The sequence below is a fragment of the Meleagris gallopavo genome, chromosome 6 (assembly GCF_905368555.1).
Source record: "Meleagris gallopavo chromosome 6, MGAL_WU_HG_1.1, whole genome shotgun sequence".
Classification (NCBI taxonomy): domain Eukaryota; kingdom Metazoa; phylum Chordata; class Aves; order Galliformes; family Phasianidae; genus Meleagris; species Meleagris gallopavo.
The window spans coordinates 49,170,110-49,180,317 of NC_139409.1; positions in this window are offsets into that span (position 1 = coordinate 49,170,110).

Genomic DNA, 10,208 nt, shown 5'->3' on the forward strand with positions numbered 1-10,208 from the left:
CCACTAAGCCATGTCCTTTAATACAACATCTAAATGTTTCTTGAACACCTCCAGTGCTGATGACTCAATCACCTCCCTGAGCAGCCCACTCCAGCACTTCACAACGCTTTCGGAGAAGAAATTTTTCCTAATGTCCAACCTGAACCTCCACTGGTACAACTCGAGGCCAGTCCCTCTAGTCCTGCCATTAGGAGAATCTAATCCTGTCCAAGGAGAAGAAGCCAACCTCCACCTCACCACAACCTCCTCTCAGGTAGTTGTAGAGAGCAATAAGGTCTCCCTTGAGCCTCCTCTTCTCCAGACTAAACAATTCCAGTTTCCTCAGCCAATCCTCATAAGACTTGTGCTCCCACCCCCTCACCAGCTTTGCTGTCCTTCTCTGGACATGCTCCAAGGCCTTGATGTCTTTCTTGTAGTGATGACCCAAAACTGAACGCAGTAGTCCAGGTGCAGCCTCACCAGTGCTGAGTACAGAGGGACAATCACTCCCTGTTCCTCATCACACAGCTGGCTCATATTTAGCCAATCATCAATGAATGCCCCCAGGTCAGTTTCTTCCACGCAGATGCCCTGCCCCAAGTCTAAATAACCTGGGGTTGTTGTGGCCAAAGTGCAGGACTCAGCACTTGATTTTTGGTGAATTTCATCCCATTGGCCTCAGCCCAGCGATCCAGCCTGTCCAGATCCCACTGTAGGGAACATCCTACCCCCATGCAGATCAACACTTCCTGCCAACTTGGTGTCATCTGCAAACTTACTGAAGGTGCTCTCAATCCCCTCACCTAAGTCATCAATAAACATATTAAATAGGTCAGGTCCCAGTATCGACCCCTTGGGAACACCACCCGTGACCAGTTGCCAGTTGGATTTAACTCCATTCACCACTATTCTCTGGGCCCAGCCTTCCAGCCAATTCTTTACCCAGCTGTCCAAGCCACGGGCTGCCAGCTCCTCTAGAATACTGTGGGAGACATGTTTTCAGATTGAAAAACTCTCAAATATCCATTCCTTCCCAGTATTTCAAGCTTAAACATTTATTCATCGATGACAAAATTTTCACAAAGTTTCCACCATGACCCTACCAAATGATATTAAATTGGTCACTTTCAACCAGCCACAGAATTTCTGTGGAAAGCTGAGGACAGGAGAGATACTGGCTATCTTAGTTTCAGCTGGGATGGATTTTTCTTCAGAGTGTGTGGTATGATGCTGTGTTTTTGGTTCTAGGAGAAAAATAATGTTGATAACACACCGATGTTTATAGCTAAGCAGTTCTGTACAGAGCCAAGGCCATTCTCAGCAAAGGGCCCAAGGAACTGCGAGGGAACAGATTAGGACAACTGACTTAAACTGACCAAAAGGATATTCCATACCATATATATCATCACATGAAAGGAATTTTGAAGGAGGTGGGAGCTCATCTGGCTCTTCCATTGCTCAGGGGGCTAGCTGAGCATTGGTTTGGAGGTGCAGAGCAATTGCTTGTGCATCACATGTTATATACATGTATACATGTATAGTCATAACTATTATCCTTTTCCTTTTCTGTAACTTAGTAAATAATTTTATCTTAACGGATCAGTCCTACCTGGTTGCTTTCCCTTCCCCGTTCCCTTCTGGCCCTTCTGGCAAGAGGGCAATGAACAAACAACTTTATTCTCCTCAAATTTCTGCAAGGCTTCTGCACAGTACTGACTCTGCTCTCAACATCAGCAATCTGAGGTAAGCATCTGTAGGTCCAACTAGAAAAAGGCACTAAGTGTATTTTGCTGATGGCATTAACAGGAGATGCCTAATTCCTATTTGGTTCCTACGATTTTATTTCATACTTTAGAGATTTAGAAAGCAAGCTAACAAAATCAGTGATGTTCTTTAAGCCTTTTAAATCACACTTCTCTCTACAGGATCAAGTGCCTAATCTGTCAAGGTAAGGCTTGGTCTGGAGATGGTGTCTGGATGCAGGACGCGAATGTATGCTAAGTTTGAGGACAACACTAAGCTGGAGGAGCTGTTCACCTCCTCCAGGGCAGAGAGATCTTGCCGAGAGATCTTGACAAATGTGATGGCTGGGAAGCCACCAAATGCATGAAATTGTACAAGAGCAAATGCCATATTCTGCACCTGCAGTGAGGCAGCCCAGGACTTACGCACCTACTTGAGGACAAAAGGCAAGAGAGCAGAACCATGGAAAGGAATCTGAGGGTGCTGGTTGATGGCAAGTTGAATCTCAGCCAGCAGCGTGCCCAGGGGTTGTGCATCAGGGCCACTGCCAGCCCAGCGAGGGAAGGGCCTCACCTCAAGCAGTTTGGGTGCCACAGTATAAGAAGGACATGAAACTGTGTGAGAGCCTCACGGGAGTGCAGCTCCTCACAGAGAGTGGAGGGCAGTGCTGAGCTCTGCTCTGTGTGACAGTGACAGGGCTGAGAGACCGGCATGGAGCTGTGCCAGGGGAGGGGCAGCTGGGGGTGAGGGAAAGGTTCTGCACTGACAGTGTGGTCAGGCATGGAACAGGCTTCCCTGGGCAGTGATCGTGGCCCCAAGCTGCTGCAGTTCAAGGAGCATTTGGACAATGCTCTCAAGACACTGGGTTTGCATTTTGGGTGGTCTTGTGCATAGCTGGGAGCTGTGGGAACTGGGCTTGTTTAGCTTGGAGAAGAGAAGGCTGCAGGGAGACCTCATTGTGGCCTTCCAGTACTTGAAGGGAGGAACAGGAGGGGGAACGGCTGTTTGTGAGGGTGGGTGGTGACAGGACAAGGGGGAATGGTTTTAATCTGAGCCAGGGGAGGTTTAGGTTGGATATTAGGAGGAAGTTTTTCAGCCAGAGGGTGGTGAGGCACTGGAACAGGTTGCCCAAGGAGGCTGTGGATGCCTCATTCAAGGCCAGGCTGGATGTGGCTCTGGGCAGCCTGGTCTGCTGGTTGGTGACCCTGCACATAGCAGGGGGTTGGAACTGGATGAGCATTGTGGGCCTTTGCAACCCAGGCCATCCTATGATTCTATGATTCTATGAATATGTTGGCATTTCAGCCTTTACAAAGGAGGTGAAAGGTGATTAAGTAAATTGATGATGTTGTTGCTCACTTGTGATAGATCTCACATCCTTAAATTTAGCTTGGCTTATGCTTTTACATATTCATCTGTTTTTAAAACTGGCATTAAAATCCCTACAGGTGTAATCATGAGCTTTGACTGTGAGTTAAATGTGTACCCATTTAAAAATATTTTCAGCAATGCTATGGAAGCATTTTTTGCTTATTTTTACTTAAAAAAAAAAAAAAAAAAAGTATTGAAATGTTTTTCTGCTAGGCAAGATCAGATATCATGGCCAATGCAAAATAAGTAGGTTGCCTCAGTCCAGAACATGAGATCATGTGCACATACCATATCACAGTATTTGGAGTATTTGGTATTTTTGGGGTTATTTTCATAATTGTCAACCCAGGTCACAGGGACTATTGAAGTCCCTGTGAATGTGACAGTGACTCCTGTGGTTTGATCATGTTCTGAATAAGGAGAAAAGTGAATTATTTGTTCTTGAAAAGACTGATCCCAAAGTAATGGAGGGGAGCAAAGTCACTCTTGCTTTGTCTGCACAGTAGCCGTCCTGCAAACAAACAAGGACCTGAAGTGTAAGCAGTCACAGTCTGGAATAGTTGATAAGCCTCAGGTTCACTTTTAAAATATGCAATATTTTCCACTGTCTCAGATGTATGTATTTAGGTAAACAATCTGAAATAGTTTTGCCACCACAGGGACAGTGCCATTTTTTCATAACGATACTCCAAGACAAGTAGTAGCCCTTCACACCAACACAAAACTGCAACATTAAATAAGATCACACATGAGAAACAACTAAAGTACTGTCAGAAAGCTCCTCAGACCAAGGTGTTGTTCCAGTATTCAGAACTACCACATCAAATTTCCATGCTCCAGAGAAGAGTTAGACGTTAAATAATTAAGAGTGTTCTAAGTATAGCATCTCAGGGCTATTAGATACAATAATCTTTAACTGGGTCAGTTAATGGATTAAAAAAAGAGCAATTGGCTAAGCAGCCAATAGCAGATAAGAGGAACTACTGCATGAATCCTGCATGCCCACCTGCTCTAGATTACTATCAGTTCGTGTGTTCAGCAAAAACTGCTTCTAAGAGAAACTCTAATGTGCACAGTTACAAAATAATTTTCCCCAGATAAATCTTCTCTTACTCTCAGATAATGAGAGGTTATCTTATCCTCTTTGTACTAAAATTCATATGCTTCCTTAGAAACCTCCTAAGAAATCCATTATTATTGCCACTTTGTTTACTTTTTGTCATTTGTTTTCTGCATCTTGTTATATTCCTGGCACAGTAATAAGCTTGACAGCATGCACCGTGGGAGCATTGGGATTAGTGTGAAAACATTTTCAGTAATTTCGTATTTCATTCATTTCTGATGATTTTTCCATTTCAGTGACTGGTACTTTGTTCTGCTGACAAAGGATCAATAGCTTTTCAAGTCATATTCCTGTATTTGAGTTAATTGTTTCCATGAAGATGCTCTAGGTTTTCTACAGAAAAGGGAAAATGTTGCAGATCGTTGATCCTTTTTAAGTTTAACAATTTGGAAGATATTCTGGGAATACAGTATTCAGAGCAACATGCATTTTGTGTTTCCATTTGTTTGTTTTTTTGGGGGGGAGATAGGCACTTTCTCTACTAATCTTTCCTCCAGTGTTGACTTTGTTGTTGTTGTTTTTTTTCCAGCTAAGGAATTAAATAATAAAAAATAAAAAAATCACTGCAATATCTTCACTGGCCCAATTCCAGCAGCGTACTGGAATCGCGTATTTCCAGAAGCCCTCGGCTGAACTGTCAATCAGAGAAAAGAACAGCCCACAGTAAGCTGAAATACAGAACTGGGACACAGAGCTGTAAGTGGAAACCAGGGTTTCCAGTTAGAACTGCAGGATGTGTGAGGTATCACTGCGATTATCCGAATCGATGCTTGGTCAGGAGATCAGAGGTAATACTGCCTTTTTTCACGAAGTGCCATGGGATTTTACAGCAATAAGCAGTGACACGGTTACAAAATGAGCATGCAACAGGAACATGAGTCAGTGTTTATCAAAAATAATGATGCATTCAATTCTTTTACCTATCCTAACTGTTCTGCCATCCAACGTTAGCTAAATCCAATGCCGCTTAGCTTTTATGAAGCAACAAGTTCATAGCCTAGTCTGATATGGTCTACAGTTTATAGCTATCCATAAATGCTACAGGATGTTTTTTCACCTTTCCTTAACTCTCTACATCATCTCCACAGTTATGGAGTGTAAATATTTTGTCCCTGACAGTAACATCACAATACTTTTCTCTATATTTTATTTCACTACAGCCATATAGACTGAGCCAGTTCAGATCACAGCTTACTGGATACATTTCTGGCACTGCAGACTGAGGCATGTAATGGCTGACAAGCTTTGACTGCTTCCTCCTTTCACTGAAAATGATTAAGATCTTTTTGTGCCAGATGTATAGAAAGATATCAAAAAATAGGTTGGTAGCAAATGGTCATGGATGTTGAAATGCACTGACTCTGACAGTGCATATCTTTTCCTCAGAGCAGTCAGGAGCTGGCTTACATTTGGTTTCTGATTGATGCTAGCACTATACTCTCCAAGTGTTCACAGTCTGAGTCTTTTCCTAAAGGTATGAGGGACATGTGACTGTGACTTAAACTAACCTCATGAACTGAACACAGAAAGGCTGGCTTCACACGCAAACATTTTCCATTTCCAGGGTTATAAAAGACAGCATAAGCGATATTCATAACTGGGCATTCTTTGTTCATCCACAACTCTCATCTTTCTATGACTTCTCATCATTTTTATAGCCAGAAGCAGAAATTGCACCATTATTCAAGTTCTTTGGTGACTGTAGCTGAAATCGGTGGAACCATTTATTTATAAGCTGCTCCAGCACTCCTTCAAAATCAAGACAAAATGCATGTAAAGGGCAAATAGCCCGTAGATTATGGCAAAATCAGTAATACACTGATATGTTGGAGGTCCGCATTGAAAATGTTACTGCTATAAGGGGGGAGGAGGGAGAGTGGGAGCTAAGAGTTAGTTGAGGAGCTGAAAATCATGAAAAGCATTGAGAAGGCAACTGAGGTAGAGAAGAGGTGAAATAGAGAAAGACAGAGCAACTGTGCAAAGGAGAATTTTCCATTAGTAGGTCTCAAAGGTCAGGAGACAAAGTTAATTATCTTGTTTTTCCAGACTGGGAAAAAAGGAGATGGGGGAGAGAAAGTGACAGCTGAAGTCAACTAAGCTGCAGCTTAGTTAGTTTAACAGGCTCCACTGTAACAAATCTCCAACTGAAGTAAGAAGGAAGCCCTCAAAGGAAGAAAGAAAGGGACGAAGAAAGAGACTGCAGAAACACAAGAGGAAAGATTCCGAAAAAGCACATAAAAATTGTGAAAAAGTAGAACTATGAAGAATGGGAGCAAGAGAAGAGGAGGGGTATGGAAAGCAGAAAAGGCATTAAAGGAAAAAGACGGAAGAAATATTGATATAGACATCTCTAAGATTAGAAGAAAAAAAACCACAATATTTTTGTTTTATTTTTTATACACAAGTGCAAAATGACTTCTACTTCGAGCTATTCTGAACCAACATTGGTCAGGAGGTGATTCTTAGGTCTAAGTGTTCTGGCTGAATATATATCAGGAACTGGGTTATATAATATGCAGCCTGAAAAAGAAACAGCACTCAGTGGAAAATACTGATTTCAGTAAAATAGTGTATGTGGGAGGAACACATTTTTCAGGAAATATAATACCATAATGGAGCTCAGTCCCAACTACGTATTTTATATCATTCTGCTTGGATTAAGCATTTTAATCGTACTTTTCCTCTCCTATTTTGTAAAATCAAGCTAGTTAAACTATAAATGTAGCAAACACTATTATGTATTTTAGTGCTTGTATGTAATTAGAAATTTGGTAATTTCTTAACTGTGTTCCTAGTAATGTTTGTGTTTGCTCTCACATCCCATAAGCCAGTAGTGCTGCAACAGCTGAATCTCAGATTTCCAGATTCCTAGTCACCATCTAACGTTATGTCGTTTCTCACTACTCCGCTGAACAATGGCATAAATGACTAGAAACACATTACTCTCAGATTTGTTCTCATTCAAGACACTTCAAAGAATTTCTTCTATAGACACAATGGTAAGAAAGCTGTGAGGGCAAAGTGCCATGACTAGCCTAGATGGAGTACTAAGAATAACATCACTTGGAAAGCAAAGAGAGTTAAGCAAATGCAGGTATCTCATTAGCCAACAGTTTATTACAGTAATTCCACTATCTTGTTTTTAGGTTGTACGTATCTGTTTGCAAGTGTATGGGGATACATGTAACAGGACTGGAGGTGGTCACTGATGATGGAAAGCCCCTCAGTCAAGTGACACTGAAATGTCCTTGCACTGAGTCAGAGTAGTAGGAGCAACTGCCCACACAAACTTCTCATATGTGTATGTGTTGATGTGTAGTACTCAGAATCTGAACTGGATTGCTCCATTTTGTTAGCAGCTTACATTTATCTGTGCACATCATAAATACATTCCTGTACATGCTATACAAGTTTCAAAAACAAAGATGAAGGCCATCTCTACCCTATAGAGTTCAACTTCTACATATAGAAGGCAGATGAAAGTTGGGATGGAAGAGGGGCAGACAATGGACTAGTCAAGACCAGAGTCACTTACAAAGTGAGATTAAAATGAAAATTACCTGAATTCCAATTCAGTAGGCTGTCCACCAAAACCTGCAGTTGTGGAACCTGGTATTAGGCACGAAAATAAACTTGATTCCAGAAGTATATATGTCTGTAGCTCCATCCTCTCTGTAATGTAGAACTCTTGTAACTGGTACAAGATGGTGGCAAGTGAAAGCTTCTAGCTCTTTCCTTTTGTTGGTGGGTGATTTTTCCCAGAATACATGGTGGTTTCTTTTCTTCAGTCCTGCTACTTTGAAACTCCATTAAATCACAAATACATTTCTCACATCCTTTTGCATTGGTAATAAAATGCTTTCTAATAAATTCTAATACAGCTGTGCAGGCAGCATAAAAGAAATTGCCCATAATACCAAGAAATCCTATCAACTCTGTATTGATTTCAGCTCAGGAACTCAACACAAAGGCCTCCACACCCACAGACACTGCAGATGCCAGCCTAATTGATCCTGTGCTGCAATTGGAGGGTATCCACAAAAACCAGTAGGTGGTTTTGTTTCTTTTCCATTTTGTTCTCAGCAAAATGAAGACTCTCTCACCCTGGAAGATTTCTTGAGATTCCGAAGGAAGAACAGCTGTTTTACGTACGGCATGGTGGTGAAGACTGCACTTTCCAAAGATCAGGGTTCATTCATTCATATCAATAGAAATCTAAAATAAAATGATAGTGTTAAATTTGTTATGCTGTAGATACCTATTGTGTGCAATAAAATGTGTGCTATTGTAATGGGAACATGTATGTTTTGTTCTTAATTTTGTAACCTGTGTAAGGAAGCTGCACATCACTGTTCTTTTCTGAAAGATTTGGAAATGTTTTGTGTATTTCGTTTATCCTCAGCTTTCTGAAATAACTTCTATATTCTATATTCTATATAATTCTTCTATAATTATGGTAAATAATGAAAATACTAGTGGCACTTAATTAAATTTCTGCTTAATTACAGTTTGTAATTTTTCTCTGCAAGTATCTCATGCGCAGAACTGTTCTGGCACATACAGTAATACATTTAAAAACAACAAGAAAGGACAATTACTATGTAAATCCTTAGAGCTACACACAAATATCTGCCACATCTGCTTTGGGTGCCCACTGTGTAGCACTAAAGAGCAGAAAGCATTGATGAGTTCAGACTTGCAATTACCTTGTGCAGCCCAACCCTAAGTTCTGATGCAGTCAACAGAGGGGAAGAGTTACAACACTCACTCTGACACTCCAATTGCTTTCTGACATTGAAAAGCCAGAATAATGTCCTAAAGTGTCACAAGTTCTGTAGAGATGCTTTCACTACAGTCACTTGTTAGCGAGCGAATGGGAAATATTCATGTAACGCATTTCCATGGAAATATTTATGCTAGTTTGAGGTTGAAGAGCTGATTTTTTTTCCACTTGGTTTAGGCAAGGTGCCAGGGCACACACAAAGGTTGAGGGATTTACTATAAACTGTTTTTTATTGCATTATAATATGCAATTTGGGCCATGGGAAAAACTCAGAATAGAATATCATTTGCTGTCTCAAACAAGATAGCTATAAAGGGAGTTCAAAAGGAGAAAGGCTGTGCTTACGTTATCAAGCAGAGTGGTGCAGAAGAAGCGTATCTATAGCATGAAACAGTTGGATTAAGGACCTGGTAACCACAATCACACTGTATCTGTTACAGAGGGAAGGTCATTCTGGAACAGCTCAACCAGCTCTGGTCTGCTCCCTAGACAGAATGCTCAGTAGCAGTGTAAGTGCATTAGGTGCACTCCTGTAGTGCACCTCAGCATCTCTTCCTAAGCAAACCCTTTTTGTGTGCTCACAGACTACTCTACAATGCAAATCAAAGCAGAATAAAGCAGGACAATCAACAGCTTAGTTTCAGAGTTTCACTCCTGATCTAACCATAATGCCAGTGACCAAAAAAATGTATTTGTTCGGTGTTTTTTTGTTTTGTTTTGTTTTTTGTTATGATGCAAACAGCTATCAAAGCAATACAAAGACTTTGTCAGTGTCAGTAGTGGAGCTTCCTTCCTCCATGCAATGTGAAGGGGTATGATTACTGATTAATAAAAGGTGAAGGGATCAGGAAAGGGAAGACACCAGCGACTGCACATATATTTTGTTAGCCACAAGTGATGTCTTTCCTACAATTAATGATCCCTAAAACTGCATGATTTCAGGTGAATGTGGATGCTCGGGACAGAATAATCACTGGAGGCAAAATTAACATGTTAATTTTGACTTCTTGGCACAGTAGGAAGTATTGAACCAGTATTAATGCCACCTGAACTACGACTCTTTCAACTGAGGAGTGCTGCAAATAGGTATTTATAAATTAATACAGCGTGTAAATATGCAGAGATGCCAAATTTGGACCAGAAATTCTTGAAGGCTCCTGAGCCAGAATGTACAGAGTCATTCTATTACTCTTCAACAATTTTATGGTC